The sequence below is a fragment of the Cyprinus carpio genome, chromosome B7, assembly GCF_018340385.1.
Source record: "Cyprinus carpio isolate SPL01 chromosome B7, ASM1834038v1, whole genome shotgun sequence".
Taxonomy (NCBI): Eukaryota; Metazoa; Chordata; class Actinopteri; order Cypriniformes; family Cyprinidae; genus Cyprinus; species Cyprinus carpio.
In genome coordinates this window covers 27,073,581-27,100,988 of record NC_056603.1, presented here as the reverse complement: position 1 = coordinate 27,100,988, position 27,408 = coordinate 27,073,581, and the positions used below count along the sequence as shown (strand labels likewise).

The window sequence follows — 27,408 nt, the reverse complement described above, 5'->3', positions numbered from 1 at the left end:
ACTAATAAAAAAGAAACAACAACAAAGGCCCACTATGACAACCCCCCCACCACCACCACACACACACACACCTTTAATGGATCTCTCACAATCACACTTCCACTCTAAATCAGTCTGTGGTTCTGATTACTCGCATATCACTTTCAGATGGGAAAAAAAGAGAAAAGAATCAGTCGTAAAAACACAAGATGTCTCCCCTATCCATTAGAATAATGCGTCACGTGCCACAGTCAGTCATTGACCTTCCTTCCTCTGTAGCACCCGAGGAAAATGTGAGAGAAACATTTGGATTTAGACAGTAAAAAGCAGAGAGAGAGAGAGAGAAGGTAAAATGTGATGACATCATTTGAAAGGCATTAGGCTTTTAAAAATGCGCCCGGGGGGAGCTGATTTCCTTACGCTGGAGCAACACAACACCATCCGGCTGATGCGCACACTGCACTCTCTCTTTTTTGATTTGGACCGGTGCCATCTTTGTGAACAGTCTGGTTCAGGCGAGTTAATCAATTTGAGGTTTAGTTACACTGCTGAGGCTAGCATTCCGCCGACTGCTAGAAAGTAATCGGAACTCGCAGAATTTATTAACCAAACACCAATTATCATTAAACACCACTGCATTATACCCTCCTTTTACTACCTGACAAGGACTACTTAATGAAATTTTAGATTAAAGTTATTTAGCCTGCTGATTTATGGTGGCTAAAACTCCTAATGCAGCCCCTTGGCACAGATGCTCGCACAAGCAGTTATTTATTTATTTATTTTTTTAGGAGTACACCAGGGACCCTGAACCCTCTGTGGTACCACCGCAAGTCCTGTCCATGAATACAGAGGGGAAAAGAAAAAAAAAAACAACAACTGTCCAAACGTTTGTAAGATTCACTGGACGTGAGAGCAAGCCCTATCACTTGCAGGCGGTACACGCTGACCTACGTGTCAATGAGGTAATAAATTCATGGAGGCAAACTAGAATTTAAATAAATAAATAAATAAACACTAAATTCAAAAAGTGTTTACCCCCTTTCTGTTTGTGAGATGAAACAGCCGCAAAATGTGCTACATATAAGGCATGTGGGTAAACAGGGGCACCAGATGTTCTTTGATGTTAATAATGGCATTTATTATTAATATTAATTAGACTGCATTCAGCAATACATTTGGGCCATTTCCAAGTCAATTAAGCAAAATGGCATTCGGGAGATGTTGAAACGACATTTTAAGGCAGGTGTTCGGCGGTCCCCTAATAAAACATTTTTGCTGCGACTGAAAAACAACCCATTTTCAACAGATTCTGTTTTTTTCTTTGGCTGTAGGAAAGCAGCATTTTCTCGCTCCGAGTGCTGCTGTTTTTTAAAACAGTTGAAGTTAATTCTGGAAATGTTTTTCGTGAATCCCATAAATGATGCTAAACAGCTTGAAAATGTTGTAATTCTCTTTATCTCTGTGCATTTGTATGTATAAATATGTATAGTAACTATATATGTATGTAAATATTAACTGTACAACCTACTAAATTTAGTTCTGCTTGTTAGCAAATGCCAAACCAGATAACAGGTTATACATCTAACCATCCATCCACACAGTGAAGAGCCAAACTCCACAGTAAATATCAGTCTATAAACACACACACACACACACACACACACAAAACTAATTACTGCCCACATGGCAGTGAAAGATCAGATGTGAAGGTGAGTGTGGGGGGAGGCTATGTTGTCATCTATATAATCCTTACTATAACCTATGTGTAAGTATAATCACACACACTCAGGCACACAAAATGCAGTTTTAAAGCTCCATTCTCTGTAATCTGGACCATGAAAAAGGGGGCCGCTAGCACATTACCTCCAGCTAGCACTGATTTGGCAAGAGGGCCTAGTGTTTTTTTTAAAGCTTGTGGAGGCTCAGCCATACAATGGCACATTAACAATCTGTGCGTTCATTTATCAGCCCATGCGTTTTTGGACTCTGTGTTTATGGCGCAGTGCACTTTTCATCGCTGAAAATTAATGAACATGCCTCTCCTCGCAACAAACATGCACCTGTGCCGCCGTGATGCTAATCACAAACATTTATATTTATTAGCGGCAGCCTGAGTGAAAGTAGGATTACAAGAGGAGGAGGAAAGATTGTCCTTTTTCTGCTTTGTGAACAGAACGCTGCATTTCTCTCTCTCTTTCTCTTTTTTGGAGCACATTTGTTATGCCTGCTGGAGGAAGGGTCAGGTGAAATTAAGCTTTAAGTATTCTCCCTCCGACTGTAAGAAGTTAGAAATCTTCCTCGACTTAACATGCTTGACTAAATCCTCTCCACCAATAACATCAATAGTTCAACAGTTTAATGGGCGACATAAAGCACAAGAAATTCAACATGAATCTAGGATCTTGGCCAAGTCACGCGCGGCTCCGTCACAACTGAAATCTGATGAGTGCGTCTCGGGTTCTTGAAGACGTGCCCTTCACAAACACCGAGCCTCATGCAGCAACACAACAACATGATAGAGTCTCAGGAGGTCAGGGAGGTGAAAGTGGCAGAATTGTGCAAATGAGCCACATTGACAGCACTCTTGACTGGAGAAACCCTCTCCCTCCCTCTCTCCCTCCCTCTCTCCCTCCCTCTCTCTCTCTCTCTCTTTTCCTCTCTATCTCTCTTTCCCTCCCACCATCAGTGACAGAAGGTGCGCCTCTCCCTCTTTAAAGGCTATGCCTCTGTCGAGCTGAGGGAACAGGAATGGTGCCATAAGTTTCCGCCTGGCACTCGCCCATCTTTGTTTGCTCCTCTCGAGTTGCTTTCAGGCTTCAAAGAGCAGCAAATTAAAAAAAAAAAAAATGAGGAAAAGGGAACGAAAGAAAAGACAATTAAGATAAATAAATTAATAAATACGCAATGAAAAGAAAGTGAAACCCGGGCTGCTGAGGAGGCAGTGAGGTCTCACTAACTTTATTATTCTGCAAGGTGATCACAGCATGCAGAGGATCGGAGAGGGACCGCCGTGACCACTGCTGGCCTGACGCATGAGAGGAGACGTTCTGCCAGGATCAGAAGCCACAGTGAGCTTGCAAGGGCCCTGAGGGTGGCCATCTTATTACAAGCCCCACTTCAGTAAGGCTGGCTGCTCTTAATCGTGGTAAATAATCATTGGACACCCACTTTTTTTTTTTTTGTAAAATGGTCAACTTTATCATTAGTGAAGCCTGGGTGCATGCTGTGTGTTGAGGGCTACTGCGTTCTCTTTTGTTAAACCATAAGAATGAGGACAGTGCGATGCAGAGACTATACAATATCACCTTAATGGGATAGTTCATCCACAAATTTTAACGCTGTTGTCTTTTGCTCACCATCACATGAAAAGATGATAATTTGAAGTAGAAAAAAGTCTCAGTGTTTTGGACCCCACTGACTTTCATTGTATGGGTAAAACTGAGGCATTTGTTTAAATATATTCTGTGTTCCACACAAGAAAAAATGTCATACATAACAGTGAGTAAATTTTTGGGGTCAAGTAGTTACTATTTCAAAATACTTTTTTTTTTTTTTTTTTTTTTTTTTTACTTAAGAAAGAAATAAAGAAAGAAAGAAAGAAAGAAAGAAAGAAAGAAAGAAAGAAAGAAAGAAAGAAAGAAAGAAAGAAAGAAAGAGACTGTTGTGGAGCTAAACAGCATTTCATGCATTACTTAAGCATGGCGCTGTACCTTTAAAACTCTTTCAGGGTGGAAAAAAACCCTCCTCGCCTGACATTGATTTCCTATTCATTTTTCCACCCGACCAAATCAACAACAAGTACACCAGGCAATCATAAAGCTGACTTACACATCCCTTTACAGCACCTTCTAAATCCATTAGCATCCCTCTAAAGCCATGCGCTTTGAAAAGCCATTCCTCTATCACTTTCATTAATGAGAATTAAAACAATACTGATGTACTTGAAGATATTAGGGAAATTACCATATGGATGGTCTGGTCAATAAGAACATTACCAAACTAGACATCCACAAAAACTGACACTACAATGTGAAGATGATGAATTACACGCAGGACAACATTAACGGCTCTTCCCATCCTCACGTATCGCCTTAACCAAAAACCTGCGTCTTGACAGGAACTGTAAAACGTGGCTTTTTCGCCTCAGCCACATGGACTATAAATTGTGCGGTCAAGGACATCCCCGGTTTTACTCTTATATGCACTTGTCCAGTGTCTTGGAAAATGAAATAAAAAGATTTATCATGCCGCCCTAAACACAGGAGAGTCTCACGACTGAGCAACTCCATCAGAATACATTTCAAGATGCTGAGAGCTGGCAGAGAGAAGCTTTAAAACTGTCCCTCCCCCGCAAGGTTACATCATCCATCAAAAATAGCATTGGACATCTTTTATTTAACCCACATTAATCTGAGTGAGATGTCTGAATGAAGTCTGATAGAGTAATTTTAGAACAAAAAATATCTACAAACATCAAGGCAGGATGAGAAATGTTGTAACACAGACTGTGGAGCAAGACTGATATTAACAGGGTCAATTATGTGCTGCACTTTTTTTCTTCTTCCTTTTTTTCCCCTACTAACTTTTCTAAAATAAATAAATGAATTGCATCACTTGAATACACATCTTCTTATGAGCATGTTTTATAATTTCTGAAAAAAAATGAATAAAGTAAAAATTAAATCTTAGAGAAGCATTATTTCTCCTATTAAGTACAATCATCTATATCTATTATTTATTTATTTATTAGAAAAAAATTACATCATCACTGCTAAAGTTTAAATTCAAAAACTGACAAATCAAGACAAGTACAGGGTAAAGAAAGAAAGAAAGAAAGAAAGAAAGAAAGAAAGACCAATTATTTATATTGCAAATCCTCATGACTGTATCAAGGTCAAGAAATCTCTTAAAACCTTTTTATGACAAGACAAGTTTACTTCAGGTTGTAAAATATCATGGTGAAAAACCTTAATGATATTTATGAAATAATAATTTAGTTTAATATATATATATATATATATATATATATATATATATATATATATATATATATATATATATATATATATATATATATAAGAAATAATAATAATAATAATAATTAGTATTATTATTATTATAAAATAGTACTTTGAAAAAGAGATGTGATATTAAAAAAAACAAAAAAAAAAAACACTCAACACACCATATGTTAACACAGCCAGAAAGCATTAACACAATTCTGACATCTTCACATGCCTTATTTTTATTTACGCCTTATTTCTTTCTCTCTTCTTCGTCATCCTTTCACTGTTGACTCTTTCTACAACTCCAATCCTTCCAGTTGACGGTGCGTCACCCCTCACACATGTCAGCGTGAAAGCCTGCTCCTATCTCCTCCACAGACCAAATGTTCATTTGTTATGAAGGTCATTGACAGAGAGCAAGAATCACCATTGAGGAGCTAACAATTTGCCATTTCAGAACACTGCTGCACTGATGACTCAACTATTAATAGACTTCCCCCTCTTATATGACTAAAGCTATTCTGCCGATTGCACAGGCCACAGAAAAGATGGAGCCTTATGTCTTTATTTCTGTCTGTTTTATCTGAGGAGAGATATCTGACATTTGGAGCAAATTAATGTGAACCTAAGCCCGACGAAAAGCGCTGCATGACAGGATATTGAAAATTAAATCACAATGTTACTGAGAGAAGGGCTTCAGATGCCTAGCTGCCCTATTCTTGAGATTTTTTTTTCCCCTTCTCCTTTTTTCCCAGCCACACTCGCATCTTTAAAAGACTGTGTTTGTACAATACCACCAACACGCTGTCACTTAAGCACGACCCTAGATTCCATTACAAGGATTCGATGTTTACAACTAAACAATAACTGTTTATTTCAAAACTCATTTACTGGCAAGCTCACTGTTGCCAGGGCATTCAGACATACGTGTCTGTATTTGTCTGAGCACACAATCATTTAGGCTTATGCTATTTTAGTCCAGCTACCAGCATTCAATTTTTTTTTCTCTCTCTCTCTTTTTTTTAAAGATCCGTGTTTCTGGAATGAAGCATAGACTTTGGAAGCCTTTATCTACAGAGGCTCAAAATCTCAAGACTAATTACAAATTAATCTGAATCTGTACATCTGAAATAAGAGGGCAATAACTCAGCGTAATAAGATCTATCTTTTATATATTTATAAATAGCTTCGCATAGCTTGGTCCGAAGAGCGAGAAGCATGACATAATTGCTTGTCGTCTACACCCATATGGGGACATTGGGGCTAGAGATTGTGAATATTAATAATTGATCATTAGCTTGATATGTGTGAGTGAGCTCAAGTTTGGCTTTCAGAGTTGACTAGCCCCATTAGGACTCGCTCCTGGGGCCACAACGACTGTGCTAGAAGGTCACCGAAGTCACTGCAGCATCTCTGGTCTGCTACCACTATTAGCACAAAAGCGTTTTAAGCGTTAACTACAAGGTTAACCTTTCCATAAATCATTGTACATCAGGTTGACATAAAAAACCGCAGGGATATTTCCTAGCACAGTGACAAAAATCCTCCAAAAAATACCCCCCGCCCCACCTTCAGCCGGGGTTTGGCGTGCTCCCCCAGCAGGGGAACCTCTGGGCACCTTGACTTTTGTTAACTGCTTGTGGCACGAGCTGAGGAAATGGGTCATTAAATGAAACGAGCCAGGGCCAACCTCCCAGACTCCCAGAACTGTTTCCAATCAGATTGCTTCTTTTAACAGGAGCCAAAATCTCACACAGCATTAGCGTCATTAGAGCCACCCCATCTCCTGCCCCCATCTCTCCCGGACTACGTCTGCTCCGAAGGCACTAACATGGATCTCCTCGCTTTGGTAAAGGGCAGGCACCTTGTTGTTGGGGCAAAAGCTTCAAATGCTATCCACAGCTCACAGGCACGGCGGGATGTCAGACACTCGATTGACATCCCCTCATCTTTCTCCGTCTTTCTCTCTCTCTCTCACTTCCACCCATTCACAAGCAGGTCTTCGCAAACAAATCTTAGACACACTGAAAGCTTGCATGCCAAGGCTTTTCTGATGAAGCCCTATATTTACACACCTCAAAATAGAATTAGCCGGAGCTGCCAATCAAAGTTTAAAATATGTAACCGAGAAGCACATTATTTACGGCGCTCGAACTCGCAGCGCACTTGTTGCCTCCCTGTCTGTGTATTGCGCTTCTCCCCTTCATTCCGGGAAACAAGATAAATGAGCGACGTGCATCTCCCGCACCTGTCCCGGCATCCTGCTCCTCTCCAGGGTGATAAGGGATTTCATTAATGGCAGAGCATTTGGTCTGAAGGAAACATAATTGCCCGGCCGCTGCCGTCGCTGCCTCTGATGACGCCCTTATTTCCCATCATCCTTTGCTCTTGACTGTTAAGTGATCATCATATCAACAGAGAAGTGGGTGCAAGGTTGAGATATCGACACTCTGTGGTCATGTTGAAAAGCAAACACGGGTGTGGTGCAGAGAGAGAGAGAGTGCTGAAAGGGGAGGGGGAGAAATGGACGGATGAAGTGTGGTAACAGAATGACAGTGGATGTGAGCGATAAGATCAATCGGGAAAGATCACAGCATTCGGTAATGATTTAAGCGACCGGACCGCTCCCTCTAATAGTCCTTGATGGATAACTGTATGAGAGATACATAAAGTTTTTTTGACTTGCCATTTACACAGCATTGCACCTGAAAGCCGGGTGGAATAATAGACAGTTTAAAATGTCAGGGAACTAACTAAGAAAGAGAGACGGATCGGCCGGCGGAATCTTAATTAGGAAACCCGGCTAATGGCCCTGGCAGCTCGAGGGGGGGGTGCATGGGCGGAGGGAGGAGGGGGCAGAGGAAGTGCCGTTCTGAAACAGACAACACTTCCCGGCAATGCTTTGGTTCAATTAGCCGAGGCCTCTCCTTCTCATTTGTAGTCCTTCTTTTCCGCCGTTTCTCGCCTCGATAGGCTGACCAGTCACATTGCAAATATATATCTAGTAGCGAAGCCCATCAAGAATATGCTCTGTCTGGAAAGGCATGTATAGGATTTACCTATCTGTCCCAGAGCAGACCTGCGGGTTGAGCTGAAGCCAGCAGCACATGATTGTGTTAATTAATCTGCCATTGTAAGCAGGGGGAACAGCTGCAGAGGCTCTCGTGGATGCGTTGTCAAAGCAAAACAATGCCGTGTTAAGCTTCCCCCACTGAATCTTCCCATTACAAAAGCGGCTCCAACAAAGGGGCTAAATTCATAAAACCCACAGATCAATTTTTACCAGCACTAATGTCTGACCTTTAAAGGGAAAAGGGTTTTAACATGCTTAATTTCGGCTTGAAATATGGTCAGATATGTGATACCTAGGATTTGGGCCAATTCCCTGGGCTTTGAAAACAAACAGATTGAGAGAAAAGGGTGAGTCGAGAAAAAGGGGTTGAGAGAAAGAGAGAGAGAGAGAGGAAGGTGGGAGCTAAAGGGGTCTGATCTCTTAAACAGGGACAAACAGAAGAGCACCAGGATTCACCAGCTGAGCGCTGGTATTTTAAAACAATACGTCTAACGTGATTAGGGGGCAGCCATCGATCTCTGTTATGTGGATTTAATTTACAAGTGAGGGGGAAGGGGTGGGTGGAGGGTGAGGAAGGGCTGTGTTTGCACACAAATTCCGTGACAGAACCGGATGTATCCCTAAAAGGCGAGCGTGCAGTGTGGGTGGAGATCAGGAGGCCGTTGAAAAGCTCAGACAGGTCAAACACTGTAAAAATGATGCCCATATAGCTTTCATCATTTACTCACAAACCTGCATGGCATTTTCATCTACGCAACACAAAATAATATATTTAGGGTTTTTATTTATAAATTTTTTGTCCAAACAATGAAAACCAGTGGCATCAGCCATATGTTTTTGCATGTTCAATCATAAAAATATAATGGTTTATTCATTTGTTAAATGCCAATAAAGAATGGCATAGTTTTTTTGGTGAACTATCCTTTTAACCTTTTAATCCTTAAAAAATAAATAATAAATAAATAAAAATAAAAATAATAATAATAATAATATATATATATATATATATATATATATATATATATATATATATATATATATATATATATATATATATATATATATATATATATATATATATGTTTTTTTTTTTTTTTTTTTTTTTTTTTTTTTTTTTGCAGCCATATTATAGAAGAAACCATTTTGGTTTCCGAAAAAAACAGTTCTCAAAATAGCCATTAAGTTTAGTTGACATGATTAGATATATATATATATATATATATATATATACATACATATATATATATATATATATATATATATATATATATATAGTGTGCAAATTGTGTTAAAAAAACAGAGGGGGAGATTTCCATAGGTGGAGGTTGACCCATCTCCAGAGTAAGGCTTTAAAGTAACCTAATTTTAGTGTAATCTGTTAACAAAGCACATCATAAACCCGTCTTTTTTAGGCAAGTACCAGATAATGTGTGTCATGTCATGAAATGTTTTTAATACAACGGAAACTGTAGGCTAATTAGTGATCACAATTTAATAAAAAAAATTAGGCAGATTAATTATTAAATTTCCACAGTTATTCAAACAACAAATAAATTATATAAAGTGAGCAAAGAAAATTTACAGTATCAACGGAGCTTTTAGAAACTCTGAATCAGTTAAACCATTGCGTCGCAAAATGATTCACTGAAGCACTTCAGTCAGATTACGTATCGCAAATAATTTGATTCAGATCTGGACTTCGCCACTGTTCGCGGATCGTAGACAAGAGGGGGGAAATACCACCCCCCCAGCAAATCGCACTCTGTATGTGTATGTTATGTCAACTAAAACAAATTTGTTGAAACTTTTGGAGTATGCTATATATCAACTTAAACAGGACATTATCTTCTGATTTAAACAATACCAGTTCAGTCATTTATCTTATTAAATGACTTTAGTTATTAATCAAATAAATCAAATTATAATTTGGTCAGTGGTCATGTAGATTTTACAGCTGACCATGTGTTACAACCATACAAAGTCTCCACTACTCCTGTAACAGAAACATGACTAAGTGCTGGATTCAGAGCACTGCAAAAAAATAAAAATAAAATAATAAATAAATAATTAAATAAAAAGGAGCTGTGCATGCATTAATGTACCTTTTTTCACTCATCATTAGGAGATCATTTCAGGAAAGGTTGTGTTAGGGCCAGATAAACAGAATGACATACATGAAAAAAGTACACTGAGAGCGAGAGACATTACATATGTGTGTATGGCGGGAGGAATGAGGACTCCGTGGGCTATTTCTGTCAGGGACACCGAAGGGGTTAGACAAACAAAGTGTTTGAGGGGAAGATTGTGGCGAGATTCTCTGGAAGCTCTGTAGGGGGGAAAGATGGCACTCTGCTGCTTTCTGGTTTCCAAAGAGATGGGGATACAACGCAAAAAAACTCATGGTGCTCCCTGGACCTCAACCCACTCTGCAGTGGGAGACCGTCTGTTTCTGCAAAGCTCCTCCAAAAAGCCCACCAAGTGTGTCCTGCTTTTAAAGGGATAATACTTCATAGAGAAAGTCTGATGGCGATGCTATCGCTTTAACCGACCTGCTCTCAAGGTTTAGTGTGGCAAGAGGGTGAACCTGTTCAAGAAGGTTAAACTGATGTAGACGTGGCTGTAACATTAGATCTCTTGTGCAACTATCAGTATAACGGAATTCATTACGATTTAATTTCATATTTCCATATTGCTTTGTTTGAAATTGCAATTAAATGAAATATAAAAAAAAAAGAGCTATTCAAATGGAGCCAACAAGTATTCAAATTTAGATAACGGCTGTTTGATGTTGCTACAGTGAATTCTTAACTAAACACTGATATTTGTCTCCCCGCGTAAGTGAGAAACAATACTAGTGAACAGTGGCTGATAAATGAAAGCAGAATGTGCGGCAGCTCTTGTGAGTGTGTGAGCTTGGCAGAGACACACTAAAGGGAAATTTTTCTGAAGGCTTGCAGATGGAGAACGGTGACATGGTGTGAACACGCGTCTCCAAAGTGTCGCTCGCTCACGCATCTCACCTGTCCGCCACGCTGCATCACAGAGAGCCATCAGATGTTCAACTTACCGCTACAATAAGCATGAGATAAGAAAAGCCTGTCTGTTAGCGCTAACGGCACGCCATACTTTTCAACACTGTTAGCTACGTTTAGGCAACGTTGGGCAACCTTTCGGCAATGATTCATTATCGTATCTCGTGTGAAGAGGATGGAGATTTGACATCGGGACGGTGTGCTCCGTGTGCAGAAGAATGGTTTTTTTTTGTTACAATGCTAGCTGTCAGAAATATTTGGAATGAGGATGCGTCGACTTAAGATTCCTGCCTACATCCATTTAGTTGTTGATGGTGCTGGTGTCTTACTGTGCTGAGCCTTGCAGGGTGTAAAAATAAAACTTTATGGAAATAGACATGCATTGACATAGTGCCATGTTCAGACTGCGAGCAGCTTGTGTCTCATGAACATAATCCAGAAATGTCCTCCAAACTTTTTATCTTTCTAAAGTTCAAGTTGCTCCTCTTCATCCCCTCTTCTTCTTGTTCTGCACCACAATAGACTAAACTGGTCTTCTCGAGCCCTGCTAGATACCCATGAAATGTGAGGATCAGAGAGGCAGAGATGAAGACGAAACGAGTGAAAACCAGCTTTGACATTCTTTCCTGAATCCTCATCTCTGAGTCTTACAGGAAATACCTGTTTCTGGCAGAGGAAGTGCTTCAGTGGCAAGATTACACCTCACCTGCACCCGCAGCCAGGAGAGGTGGCATTTGGGCGATCCGTCCCCAGTGAGGGGCTCGCAGGGGCTCAGCCACGGTTTAGCCACGCTGAGGGAGCGTGAAGGCAAAACCAGAGCTAAACCTGCGTCCTGAGGGGAACGACGGCACAACTTTGCACGCAAGAGGCCTGCATGGTGTCGAATGAATCTCTAAGCCTGCGGTACTAAATCATGAGCTGATATTGTTTTTTCTTATTTTGTTATCTGTAATATGTCAAATCTGTCACAATGCCCAGAGTCTGTTCACAACATCACATCTTTTCCATAACGTCTCGAGTGAGAATCCCCAGGGAAAAGTTTGCTGAATCGTAAAAAGGATATTATGCGCTTTGGAGAGAATGAAGGGACATGTGATGGAAGCCAAATGCAGACTGATACGAGCACCTTTAGCAATATAACAACATACAGGAAACTTGTTTAAAGAGATAGTTCACCTAAAATGTTGTCATCGTTTACTCGCCATCATATTGTTCCAAACCTGTTTGACTTTCTTTGTTCTGTGGAACACAAAAGAAGAACTGCTTTTGTCCGTACAGTGAGAGTCAAATCCAAAAGAACACTGAACCCCATTGACTTTCGATGTATGTGGGAGGAGAAAAATAAAATTAAATAAAAAAACAATAGATTTTTTTTTTTATAAATAATGAAAGAATATTGGGTTACACTTTATTTTAAGGTCTCATTTTTATAGTGTAATTCTACATTAAAGTACTGAGTAATATTAATTAACTACATGTACTTACTATATGGTTAGGGTTAGGATTCGGTTTAGGGTTACTTGCATGTAATTATGCATAACTAAGTGCTATCATTATAGTAAGTACATGTAACATGTGTAACAAGGACACCTCAAGATAAAGTGTTACCCGATATTTCTTTTTGTATGAATTCTGAAAAGACAGCAAAAATGTAATGTAATGTAATGTAATGTAATGTAATGGAGAGGAGAGGACAGGACAGGACAGGACAGGACAGGACAGGACAGGACAGGACAGGACAGACAGAACAGAAGCTTTTTGTTTTGTTTTGGATTTTCTTTAATTTCAAAAAGAAAAGAAAAGAAAAGAAAAGAAAAGAAAAGAAAAGAAAAGAAAAGAAAAGAAAAGATGAAAAGGAAATCTAAAATAGGATGCAAAGTAAAATTCCGACGGCCTTGGTAAACACGAAAGCAAGTTTAAATGATTGTGAAGGTGTGAGGTTAATGATGCCCATGTGTTCCCTCGTGTTTGGTAGAGAGCAGGAAAATCACAGATGTAAGGTTTTGCACTGTTCTTTAGTTCATCTACCGTGAATTAAGAGTGTTTGCTAGTTTGTAAACAAACTGTGCTAACAGCTCTTTTCACATGAAAGTTAAACTCAAATAACATATGTTCTTAACAAAAACAATAGGTGTTAACCATCTAAATTGCAACTGGGGTAGATCTTACACAAACAAACACCGAGCTTTGTTTCCAAGACAACTAAAACAATGCGAATCCTGTGGCATGCTCGATGCTGCCACTTCTAGCTTGCTGTGCGTGAAGCGCCGTTACCGAGACTGTGGGAGTCTGCGAGCAAACGGCATCCTTTGTGGCAAGCTGCATTCGGTCAAACCAATAAAAAAAAAGCATGTACTGAAGGGGAATCAGACTAGTTCCCTATGTAGTACGAACAACTGAACTTTCGCTTTGCCTAGTATTATTTTCTTCTCCCTTTTTAATCTCTCCGGTTCTCTCTCTCCTTCTTCTTGTTGTATTCCCGAGCAGCAAAATGAATTCAACTCCAAACCTAATTAATCCACAAAGGTTTCATGTCTTAATCCCCAAAGTCAAGGGGGTTATTGTCCTCACAAATGAGGTCAATGTTTCTCCCGGTGGAAATACAGGAACAGCAGTGAGACTGATAGAGACGAAAGAAAAGAGAATAAGAGTGAGAAAGCCAGAGTGCTCTCTTGGTGAAACTTACAGTAGGAGTTCTGAAGAGGGTGACAAGGGCTACACAAATAGGGTTAGAGGTGCTGGATTGTGTTTTTAATCATCTCAGTTTGGCCCAGAAACTATTTAAGATGAAGGATAGTGACCAAAAAACTCAATCATTCAATCATTTCAATTACCTTTATACGCAATACGTCAGTTTTAAACAGATGACACTATGAGTGCTGTGATTACAAAGTTAGAATTAGCAGCATAGATCAATTAGAAAATTTAACTTTACTCTCTAATGCAAATGCTTAGAGATGAATATGCAAAACAACAAAATGGAGAGTTCACGACCTCCTCTATCAAGGAAAACATAAAGACCAGTGAGGAACCAAGCGGAACCATCTGCTATCGAATGCTAAGTATGATACAGTAAAGAAAGAGGCTAACAATAAAAAGATAAGAAATGAAACATAACATAAAGGCACAGTTTCAAATTGGTGGAAAAAATGAAAAAGGACCACCACAGGCAGAACAAAGAGCTGCTTCTTCTACCCACACTGGTTGCAGTGAAGAGGGGGCTCTGTATGAACCCAACATACAACACAGGCTCATTAGCAGGAGCTCCGCTGTTTATGATTACCCATAATTACCAGCACTCGAACGAGACCTAAGAAAAAAAAAAAAGTAGAGGAAGGAAGAGAGAAAAAAAAGCTAAAGAGAGAAAAACAATGTGACTGTAGCCTTGTTACAGGCATTTTCATTTCAAAGTTCTTTTAAGCTGAAGAAATGAAAGCGGTTTACATTGTCATCCCTACCGCTGTGCTTGACACTTTAGGTTTAAACTGACAGTGGGAATTAAAATCTGTAAATGGCTTTTATTTTTGATGCACAATGTATGAATCAGCTGTCAAACTCAGTGTTTGTTGATTTTTATCGGGAGGGTTATTACATTTTGAGAATGTGACAATTAAAAAGCCCTCGATCATTCCATAACTTTGCCTCAGGGTGCTAATCTACAGAGTAGGAGTAGAGAGAGAAGGAGGCACATACGCTGTGGTGTAAAACTGATTCCAAATCAATCGCAAAAAAAACAAACAAACAGGCCTTTTAAAACACACATTGTTTATGCAGATTTGATCAAAAACAAAAAATGAAAAGATGGATTTTGACAGCAGATATACGCTGACGTGCAGCTGGGAGTAGTGTGATGGTTGAATGCGGTTATAATGGGAGCGGGTCTCAGGTTAGCCTCAGGCCACTGGAGCGCTGCAGGATTGGACATAACTGGATAATGACACAGGACACAACAGATCAAGACGCCTGTGCACTAAATTGAGTGTGTTTTCACAGACAGGTCACATCGCCGCTACCTGCTGCCGCCACAGCTGTGAAAGAGAGAAAAAAAGTCTGATATCTGTTTCTCCTCTCCGATTGCAGAGGATATACAGAGGAGAAAAAAGATTTAAAGGGGAAAAAGGCACAATTGTTTATTGATTTTATAATAGGCTTAATGCCAGAGAAATAAAGTGGAGGTCAGTAAGAGAGCTCAAATGTGAGGAAATGACATGACAAACACCAGCCACACTTCTACCCTGACAAAACATTCTTTCTTTCTCTTTTCCATTCTTTTTTCTTCTTTCCCCTCTTTCTTCCTTGTTCTTTCATTTTCATTTCCTTCCTTCCTTCGTTCCTCCTTTTTCTTATTTTTTACTTCCTTTTTCTTTTTTCCTTATTCTTTTTCCTTAGTCATATTCATTTGTTTTTTCTTGCATTCTTATTTATTCATCTTCCTTCCTTCCTTCCTTATTCTTTTTCCATTTTCATTCTTTCCTCTTTTTCCTTGCTTATTTTTCTTTCCTCACTTTTTATCTTCTCACTATTTCCTTCCTTGTTCTTTTACTTAATGTTTCCTTTCCTGATCTTTTATTCATTTTTTATCTTTCCCCTCCATCTTTCTTTCTATCTTTCTTTATTTCTCTTTCTGTCTTTCTTTCTTTCTTCCTCCTTTCCTCCCTTGTTTTTTTGGTTCCTTTATTTCTTTCCTTCTTGCTGGTTGTTTTTTTTTCTTTTTTTCTTGCTCTTTTTTTCTCTTCCTTATTGTATTCCTTTCTTCCTTTTTTCTATTTTTTTTTTACTTCTTCACCTTCTTTTTCTCCTACCTTCCTTCCTTTATTCTTCACTCCTTTTTCCTTCCTTCTTATTTCTCAAATTTCAAATGTATTTTTCCCGGTTTTCTGTCCTTTTCTTCCTTTCATTTTCTTCCTTTATTGCTTTTCCATTCATCCTTCCATTCTACCTACCTTCCTTTCTTTCTCATTCCTTTTCTTTATTTCCTTCTGTCCTTTCCTACATTCTTTCTTATTTATTTTTTTCTCCTTTCACAGATATGTTCATCACTCCTGTACTCTTTTAATAGCTTTAGGAATGATCCCTCTAGACATTTAAGGCACTTTAAGAACAATATCATATATCTAAGCTGTTTGCGCTGAGAGACATAAAAGGAAACCTGATCGTATTTTCCAGTGTGTGAGCTATAATTTTACAGTTTGTGGCTGTATGTATCAGAGTGTCAAAACATTACATGTGAATTTGAGTCATTCTGTGTAGTAAAAGTCAAGGCAACAAAAGGTAAATAAAGATAATATCTAAATTATATATAATTCCAAAAGTCAACTACACCTCAATCACAAGTGATTGCAGAAAATGGGAAGGATTCTAAAGACAGGGTCATTTCTTGAACTGAAGTGCCCTTTAATGTTAGGGCACAACAAAGCCCTGATCAGATTCTCCTATGATGGAGGAGCGGCATGATGCTGTGTGTGTGTGTGTGTGTGTGTGTGTGTGTGTGTGTGTGTGTGTGTGTGTGTGTGTGTGTGTGTTTGAGCGTAGATCAGTGTGTATGCGTATGGCCTGATATATGGATGATAACACTAATTAGCTCATTTTGTTTGGGGCACAACACTCATTAAAAACCCAGTGGGACCATTAACGTTACCGTCCCTCCAAAATGCTGCAACCGCCATATTAATCTCCCCAGCTTTCACTCCTAATGGCGACCGCTTCAGGTTGGGTTGTGGAATAAAATAAATAAGCGAAATAAAGAAATATTTCCGAGTGTACATTTCTTGCATTTCTCTTTCCTTCTGCAAGAGACACCCCCTCCTTTCACCGTCAATTAAAATCCATTAATAGTGAAATTCACAGACACATTCTCTAACAGCACCAATTACTCTATGTACCTTCTGCTCAAGGCTAAACTCCGAAACGGTGTACGCATAAGGATGCGGGATTCATCCGCGCCGCTTTTGACAGTGTTTTCAGCCTTACGCAGTAATGTACCCATAATTCCAGTGCTTCGCTGCAGCTTGCGCTGCCATAAGGCACCACTTACGGCAAGACAGCGGAGTCTGATATCTCAGGCCTGTTAGGATTAGGAGAGTAGACGTAGCATCCTGCTAATAGACCAAACGCGGAAGCCGAACTCTCGAGGGTCAGTCACGCGGAATCTTTAATGTGTCTGCTTTTCGCACCATTTTTCAAACACCACAACCTGTTTAGGGATTTTCGTTCAGCTGCGCTTTGCGCGAGACCCACGATGCGAGCTATCACAAATCAAGTCACAGTGCATGGCAAGCATCCATTCTTAAATGCCTTCCAGAAACGTGCTCTCCCCTTTCGGCCAGCGAAGAGGAAGCGGCAGTTCACACTAACCGCGAACCCGCTCCTCGACCAAGTCGGGTCTAGATGGAGGAGGGTGAAAAGGCTAATATTCTCCATCTCCAAGCTGGATATTAGGAGTGTTGATGAGATCTATGAGTTTGCCATTTGCCCGTGGAGCGGCGAGGCTGCGGCAGAGCCGGGTACCATATGGCTGGTGAGAGATTTCCTCCCTCTTTTCCCCCTCTCTGCGCCTGACAGCTGGATGCCTGCTAACAGGGGACGAGGAGCTTGGCAGCTGCAAGCTGAGAGCAATGCTTTGATGCCGTGCCGCGCAACTAACGCAAACTTTCTACAGGTAGGTGAGGGGAGGATAAGACGTATAGACGGCGAGTGTGAGAAAGGGGCAAGAGGGAGATGGTGTGCCAAGAGAACGGGGAGGAGTGAAAATGCTTCTGGGAGCACATTAAAACGTACACCTGGCAAGTACAAAAGTGAGAGAGCTGCTTTTTTATATTTTTTCTCTTCTTTTTCTTTGAGTCAAAGGGGCTTTCATCATCTGAAAAAAGCTTCCTTTGGAAACAATGATGCAGGTATGAGGATGTTTTGAAGAGAATGAATAAAACACTTCATCTCCTCTTTTGCTGTTTTAATCAATGCAGAATAAAAGGCAGCTGGTAGAACATCGAATTTCACACGATAGAGAAGCTCTACGTAGACATCTGAATTGCTAGATTAAAGAGCGAATGCAATGGTGTTTTTTTTTTTGGGAAGGGTGGTGATGATTCAAGTGTCTCTGTGTGGAAGGAAATGGATAGCTCCACCATGCTGATGAGTCAAATGTCCCTCCTTTGGGGGAGCTTGTCAGCCCTCTCCTGTGAGAATGGAGAGGGGTAAAGCATAGACATACTCCAGTGAAGATGCCACAGTGCCCTCCACTCCAGATCAAATAACTCACCTCTTATTAATCACGAACCGCTCACTATGAACAGGAGGTAGTCATCTTCAAAGTGCCACTTATTGTCACTGTCAGCGGTCACAAAACAATGTGGTGGCCTGCTTTAGTTTGTGAGAAACTAAACTAAACTACTCTGGAACATTAAGTATCTAAAAATGTGGGATGAACACTGCAGAATCGAGGGGAAAATCCTTCACTAGACAACAAGAAGGCACAGATTGGCTGCTGTCAAGTAGTCCAGGTGGTTGTGGCATATTGGTGTTGGTTAAGAAGAGTCCCAAACCTGTGCTTTTTCTAGAAGAGTGCTAAACATAGAAAATACTTCATTTAGTCCTTCATTCATAGTCAGTTCCACATTCATTCAAACTTTACTTGAGAATAAAGACAGGAGAGGTGTTAAAAAAACAAACAAACAATAAAAAATACCTAATTATTATATTATAACAAGTCATTTTTAAGGGTTAGATCAAATAAAAATGTCACTTTAAGGTAATTATGGCACAATTTCATTTTTACAGTGTATAAACAAATCTAATAATAATAAAAAAATACCATTGTTAGTGAAACCTAATTTGTCAGTATGATGTAGACAGTTTAAATTACATTTTTGACTTAATTTACATGTAACCACATGAAGCTAATTTTCTAGGTTACCTTAAAAAAACACTTTTTTAGCAGACAGTAGGGGAAAAAAAATTCAACAGTTTGACTGTTGCTTAAAGATGAAATTCACCATATCCATTTTAGAAATGCATGTCTTGGAATTTTTATTTTTTATTTTGACCCTGTAATGTCAGATACATCAATCTTCCTGAACAACCGCTAGTCAAGTCACTGTCCGACTTTTTTTTTTTTTTTTTTGCAAAATCTCTCTAGATATTTTGTAATTTAGCACTGAAGTACTATAATAAGTTAATTTGTTTTAACTCCATCAAATACATCCTTTAAGTAATTTGGCTTTGCTTTAATAACCTGGCGGAAGAGTATGCAAACAGCATGATGCAATCCGCACACGTCCTAATGGAATGTGAACAACAATGAGAACTAAAGTTTTTCAGAGAGCAAGAAAAAGAGAGGAAACTGATATACTACAGTCAGATGCAATAATAATAATAAAAAAAAAAACTTATTATTATTACATATACAAGTGTGATGTATATTTCCTCCCATTTTTCAGTCCCGTTTTTCCTCCGTTGTTTTCGCGTTTCTTTCACATATACCCTCTACACTCCCTCGTTCACTTTCATTATTTTAGACATTCATGAGCTTTCCTTCCTCATAACACATACAGTGTTTTCACTCATTTAGAACTGCATTCATTTTCACCCCTGCCTCACTTCCACCATGTGTTCATCTCTCTCTCACTGTAGTTACTCTACAGCAGACAGGACGGCTTCGCTGGGGCTGCTCTCTCTTGCCCCTGCCTGCCAGTACAGGGGTCTGTTGGGGGAGAGGTTTGCCCAACCAGAGCAGTATGTCATTCTGGATCTTTATTTCCCCGAGTTGCATTACCATCCCAATCTTTTGCCTTCATAATCTCAGCGTTCGGCGTTCGGCTCCAAGAAGCGTATGACTGATTTTTTAATTCCCTCCAAGCGCCGTGTTTCTTTCCTTCTGTTTCTCCATCCCCTCGCTCTCTTGTTCTTTATCCCTGTTTCTTCCTCTCTAATTTCATCGTGTGGCGTAGCTGTCTCTTTCAATCTTTCTCTTTAGGCTTTATTAGCGTGATCTGACCATCATTTGCTCGTCTCGGCCCTCCCAACCATCCCTGCGTTTCATCGCAGCCACACTTTTTCTTTAGCATGTTACCTCTCTCTTTCTCTCTCATGCCAGCCCTCCCTTCTTTCCCTCCATCTCTCTCTCTCTCTCTCTCTCCAGGCCCCCTGTTGCTGCCTGCTACCAGAGCCGTGGTGTGGAGTTTGGCTGAAGCCGAGAGGAGCAGCTGGGCCAGGCTAACGGGGAATGATAATGACCTCAGAAATCTGCTCCTCGCTCCACAACAATAGGGTGCTCAGTCTAGTGGAAAATTGTGTTCATCAGCTAGCTCTGCTCACTTACTAATTGACATTGCCAAATATTTTAAGAACAATTGGAATGCACAGGCTAAAAAAAAAGAAAAAGAAAGAAAGAAAAAGAGAGAAAATGAAGATCTTAATCCATGGACTTTTTTTTTGCCAGTTTTCTTTTTTTTTTTTTTACCCTTCTTTCGCCTTTGATTAGAAGATAACTATCGCTAAAATGAAGATGGGGGGTGCGGAGAAGAAGAGGCAAACTTTTCATGTCATTATCTGCCTCATGTCAGTGCCGTGATGTTGACACAAAGGCTTTTTTATGTGGCCTGTCAATGGGGTTAGGAGGGAGAGAGGGAAAGACGAGGGGAGAGATACTCATCAGTGCATGATGAATGCCCGTAAAGCCCCCCCCCCCATCCCACCACAGCATGGCTGGGACTTTGACACATGTGTCTTTCTCTCTAAATACTGCCTTTAATCTACATAATGTTCCTGCTTTACACCTCTGTAACTTGTGTTTACGCAACTGTGCGAGAGAAAGACGGATAAACGAGAGAAAGAGAGAGTGAGACAGCAAGAAGGGGAGGCAAATGGAGGAGGAGGATTCTTCTGTCATGGTATCATATGGCTGGTCCTCCATATTTAATGAGACAAAGGTCAATGTATTCACTTGCTCTTTCACACGGGAGGCACCCCAATCATGCCAAAGTTAACTTGTTCAAACAAAGCGCCCTCCCACCCAGATATGCCATTTGTATGCACTGGTTTGAGAGAGAGAAACAGAGAGAGAGAGAGAGAGAGGCGGTTTCATTCCAGAGGAATTCAGCTCTGACAGAGTAAGACAGCTGTCGCCCTCCGCTCACAAAAACCGCAGCACCATGCAACCTTTCAGAAAAAAAAAAAAAACTTTTTGTTTTCTCCAGTAAAGAATGTGATTGTCAATAATGACACTTCGCATCTACTTTAGTGCGTACTAATTCAAAACTCTTCAATTTAAGAAATGAAAAGTGATTTTTTTTCCTTCCTGTTTTCCTCAGCAGCCTGATGATGATATTTTCATATGCCTCAGTCAAGATTGCTCTTTTTTTTTTCTCTAACAAGTACATTTAATAGTATACAAGACCTCATTATCTCATTTAAAGTGAAGACACCTTTCCAGTCGGCTGAAAGACGTCGTATTGATGCATTTAAAATATTAATATTCAAACTCTCTGCCTCCCCACAGTACGACAGCCTTCTGTTGGGGAAAGATAAATATTATGTTTTAATTATAAAAACATAAAACAGAAAATGAAGAGACTGATGAAAAAGCACGGCCCTGCCAAAGAGGCTTGTATGCAAAGGTAAGCAATGTTTTGGCAAAGACACGGAATTAAAATCTGGTATACTGCATGCGGCTTATGCACCCTCTCTCTCTCTCTCTCCCTCTCTCTTCTTTTCTTTCTCTCTTTCTCCGAGCAGTACATAGCTCGCCGTTGTCTCCATAACCAAGCGGGGAATCCTAACAGGATCATTAAGACATAAAACAGACTGATAAATGTTTCATAAGGACTGCCCGTTGATAGCCTCACGGGGTACGGTGAGCACAGAGAGACGACACTCACGGAAGCTCTTTCATATACACTTCGGAATACAACTGGAATTTTAAATATAGTTGAAAAAAAGCAATGCTAATTCCCACTATGTGTAATATTTACAAATTGAGAGAAAGGGAGGAAAAAGGCAAGAAAAGGCAAGCCAGAGTATAACAAGGGAAAGAGAGAAAAAGTGAGCATGCGAAACAGAGAAATCAAATGAGCTGCTGCTAAAGGGAAATAAATTGCCCTTTTATTGTTCAAGCGTGCACAAAAATACTAAGTCTACATTTATCTAAGACACGTCAATCAACAGAGCACACTGACAATTAACACGCTGAATAGAACTTTTATCATTTAAAGACGCCAGAGTCCTGACCCACTGTACTGAAATAAAGCAGTATAATAACATTTTTCTCACACACCATGACATTTTTTTTAATTATTACACTTCAAAAAGAGATGACAGATTTAAGAGAAAGAACACTGAGCTGCAGAATATGCATAGGAAGACTGAATGCAACATTTAAACAAAATAAGAGAAGTGTGGAAAAAAAAAAAAGTGTGAGAGAGAAATGCATGCTGGGTGAGAGGGCAGAGGGCGCGAACTTTAATGAAGGTGAATGATAGGAATAAACACTGACATAATTCTTCCAAGGTCTACAGTTCCTAATTAGCACTTGAGAGAGAAATGTAGTCTGTCCTCATTTTAAAGATTTGGGAGAGCAAAAGAGAAAATTAAAGACAGAGAAAGAGAGAGTAGGAGGAGGAGGACAGAGAGAATATGATAGAGATGCCGTTAATGATAAGGAATACTCTTTTTGTCTCATAAAAGCTTCATTTCATGTCATTTCAACTTATTTTCAGTCACAACAGGCTTCAGATCAGATGTGTGGACATTTAGAAGTACAATCTCAAATATAATGAGTTCCTGACCACTCAAACATACATAAGTTTGCGAACTAAAAACTAAATTCGACCGAACTTGAGCAGCATAATTTCTCCTTCTCTAAACTGAACAAGTAACGCAATAAACATCTGAATGAAACTGATGCCATAGGTCAGAAAGGATGAACAGGTCTGCGTCTCTGTGGATAGTCGTGCATTTTGCATAGCAGTTTGGGTTATTTCGACTTTAATTACACCACAATTTCATTGTACAGCAAGTCTGCATATGTAATTACACCAATTTGTAATTGTGTAATTAGATGAATATCCATGCTTTATAACCTAAGGCATCCATTGGCAAATCCAATTTCAATTTGTATGGAGCAAGTGTTTCGCCCAAAACAGCGGCAAGATGTAAAGACCTGGGGATATACTGATAATCCTTGCCATGTTAAAATGCTCTTCCTCTTAACAATATTTAGACATGGGGGATTCTCAACTGGAGGAAAAAGACAAGGCAGGTTTGAAGCCTTAAGCAACAGAGATCCGGCAGTAGAAAGACAAAATGCTTTTTCACTTGGTTTTCTCAAGTTAATAGTACATGAATCGTGTTCAAGAATGCCTTGAAATAAAAACAAGGTAGGAATATGATCCTTTATAAGCAACCATAGGTGCCACATAGGGCCAGATATGAGAAATGTCAGTATACTAACTTTATAAATACACACCGTAACATAATGCTTTTTGAAGTAGTAAATAAAACTTGTATGTTTTACAACACCGTTTCAGTTTGTAGTTTCAGTATTAGTATAGCAGTGTAGTATTTGTTTTACCATCAGACCATATTCAGTGTCAAGCTATGTAACATTTAATCTATATATATGGTGTGTGTGCGTGTGTGTGTGTGTGATGTGTTTTGCCATTCATTGTATGCTTATTTTAAAGACTTCCTTCTCTCTCTCTCTCTCTCTCTCTCTCTCTCTCTCTCTCTCTCTCTCTCTCTCTCTCAGCTGTCAGTCAAAGTCCCACAATAATGAATTCAGAAACACTATCAGGAATGAACCCCCCTTGTTTATGAAGCCCAATTCAGACTGCGGAATCTGAAATAACAATAGATCCCCTCCTCAGTCAAGCCAATCTTGTAATGGTAATAAGAAATAAAAGAGAATAGGGAAAAATGTAATAAACTAAAAAGAGAGAGAGAGAGAGAGAGAGAGAGAGAGAAGGAAAGAGGTGGAAGAGATGTACAGAGGCTGGAAATTCTATTGCACAAGAAGCATATTAAGGTTGATTATTGAGAGGAGAGGAGAAAGGCCTTTAAAGGACATTTCTGAGGCAACTTTTTTTTCCCTTTTTTATCTGTCTCTCTCTGTGTTTAAACAAGTGCAGTGTCAAAGACAAAAGCGATTGTGTCGACCTTCTTTCACAGTTGAGATGTTATTGTTGATTACTGTAATTCAAGTTTAACTCAAAATTGCAGTGGGTAGATGGTTTAGAGGTTGGGTGAGCTTGCTGAAGGGAGACGGCAGATGAATCTGCCGTACGTTTAAGACAGGGTAAAGAAAAAAGGAAATAAAATCAACACATGATAAAGGAAGTCTGTTCTCTTTGGGTTAGAGGAACGTGCAAGATATTAAAAGTAAAACAGAGGTATGACATGCCACATCCTGTTGCATATTACATAAACATACACCCTTCCTCCCCCCAAAAATGAAAACAAAAAACACACATACTATATATATATATTTGCATGGTTTATCCTTGCTAATTAAAAGAAATGAAACCATCTTGATGAGAAAAGAAATATTTAAACAAATGCTGGGCTAATAAAGATATGCTGCATTAAACATTAAAGCACCAGTAGGTAAACAGACAGTGCAACACTTCTTTCCCTGTACATCACACCTTTAGTTTGTAAGGGTTTGTAAAGTACATGTTTTGTGTCATAGACTGAAAGCACAGCCCCCTGAGCATATGCATGCATACTTTCAAATAAGTCTGTCAGAGAATCTGCCAAACAGCCTGCCCCTTACTATGGCATCATTCCCCCATAAACACACGCACCTCCCTGTGCTTGCAAGCAAAGAGACCTGAAGGTCAATCTCAAGACAAGAGGGGGGGCTGGCATTATGCCTGCTGCACAGTGAGAGCTCCCTGCCTGCTCCAACTGAGCTGGGCAGCGACGTGGGATTTCAGCTGGTGATCACACTCTACCTTGACACTACCTCACACGCACAGGGAAGAGGGGGGAGGGAAGGAGGGAGTGGGAATATATATGAAAAAAAAATAAAATAAAAAATGTGTAGGACTATATAGTGGGCATTACAAGTACAATTATGAGAAAATTGACATCAAAACACCCAGATGCTAGAAAACTGTGCAAACCGGAATGGAATCTACAGAGCTACAGAGTTTTAGGCCACAAAGTTCAGAAGCTGTAAACTGATTATACTGTAGGTTCAACAATCACTCACTTTACGAGCTCAGCTACCTCTGGGAGGGGGGCAAAAAAGAAGTCAGACTCAAGAATCATGTGAGAGGATGTTTGGACTTTGCCAAGATTTCCAGCCAAAAAATGTAAAACAATATGTGAGGCATGAATGTAACACTGCCCACACCTCAAAAACACCATAACTAGTGAAGTACGGTAGCGGTAGCATCATGCTGTGAAACTGCTGTAGGCATTGAGTGTCTTGTTAAAATATAAGTAGCAGAGGATGGGCCACAATATCGGGAAATTCTGCAAGGGAACCTGTTTCAGCCTGCTAAAAATACTTGGTTGAGAGTTAATCTTTCAGCAAGATGAAATTATCCAAAACATATGGCCACACAGAGAATCTGTAAATGTATTAATAAATATTTTATATTTTATTTTATTTTATATTATATTATATTATATTATATTATATTATAATATTATATTATATTATATTATATTATATTATTTATGCATTTTTAAAATAATAACAGTTTTCAAAAATGTCCATAAATGCTATCAGACAAGCTGGAGGAAACCTCAGACAGAAAGAGAGAGAATAGATTATAGCAAAAGAGCATGCAAATAGTAAGATGGTAAAAGAGAGAGAGAAAAAATAAGTAATTGTGACATTGGCAAAACATCACATAACCAATTTTTCAGATTTGTGTTTATTAAAACTGGTCTACTTATGTGCAATAAAAGCTATGAGACTGCCAAAGAATCAATAAATAAATTGTATTTTCATTCTCTGTCCCATGATTCAGTTAGTGCTTAACATTTTTATTATTAAACACTAATCACTTTAATTCCAAATACCCTGCCAATCTAACAAAAGCTTGAGAAGAGTTTGTAAAATGTCATGAGCTAAATCTCAAAGTAGTAGTAAGAGAGATGCAAACGAAAGAAAACTTCCTGCATTAAAATTCACTGGATAATTACTTCCGTAACATACCCTCCTTTCTGTTGAGGAGTGTTTAGGTTTAATAGTCTCTGTAAAGAAAATAGGTTTTATCTTCTTCTCATTTTCATTAATTCCTAATTGGGGTGGGGGTTGTCTGTTATTATTCCTTAGATTAAAATAAACATAGCCCACTGCATGTTCAAACTCATCTCACTACATGAGGGTGATAAGGACTAGGAATAAATAAACAATTTCTTCTTTGCTGTTGAAATTAAGTTGCTTAGAGCCTTAAGCTAAGCCACTTTTTTCCATGTTTTTTTTTTTTCTTTTTTTTGATGACTTAAAAGCACATTTTACCCAGCAAATGAAGTTCATTTTTTTGACCTGCTTTATATGTATATCTTTAATTAGTGTCTTGTTTAGCTTAAGCTAACTGATTTTCACATAGACGTGACCTAATTAACAGCCAGGCTGCTTAACAGTGGTGTACCACCCCAAGGAATGAGAAAGTTACCTTTAAAACTTCTGTAATCATTAGCTGCAGCTTCACTTAATCCCACTAAACATACATTTTATCTCAAAAGCTCTGAGTTCCACAGATGGGGCGGGGTCTGCTGTCCCTCTCCCTTGCAGCAGGATGTTTTAATCACTCATAACATGTCCGTACATCCACATAGGCTTTCCATTGTGAGAATGAAATATGGATGTTGTCTTTATATAGTTCATAGTTAACAGAGAATTTAATGGATGCCAAAGGATAGCCAAAGTACGGAAACCTCATTAATGAATTAGTTTAAGTTCACAGTAAATATAGACACTAACTAATCCTAAGGGTGTTTGATTTGAACAGTGACATTACTTGTCAAAATTATGCACCGAATGTGCTGCTCAAATTTACGTTAGCATTGCTACATTGCTAGGGCATTTGATCACCTACCCACCACCTAACAGCAACATCACAATCAGCCATTTTCTGTAAACTGAAAGGACTAACTGTGAAGAATACTAGAGCAAAACTGCATTCATTTCCTTTTCATTGGTTTCAGTGGTGGCTTTACTGCATAAGCTGTCTATTGTTAGCTATCTCTAAAGTCGAAAGTTAACTTTGAAAGCTTTAAAAGGCCAACTGTCACATATTCTGAAATACCTTAGCATTTCCTTTATGCAGAGAATATAGGCATCGTGCTGAGGCTTGAGGATCAG

At 39.2% G+C, this 27,408-nt stretch overlaps 1 protein-coding gene across 11 annotated transcripts in view; it reads right to left on the bottom strand.

Moving 5' to 3' along the window:
- znf536 (zinc finger protein 536) overlaps positions 1–27,408 on the bottom strand; it is a 180,244-nt gene that overhangs the window by 62,597 nt on the left and 90,239 nt on the right. The window lies entirely within an intron of this gene.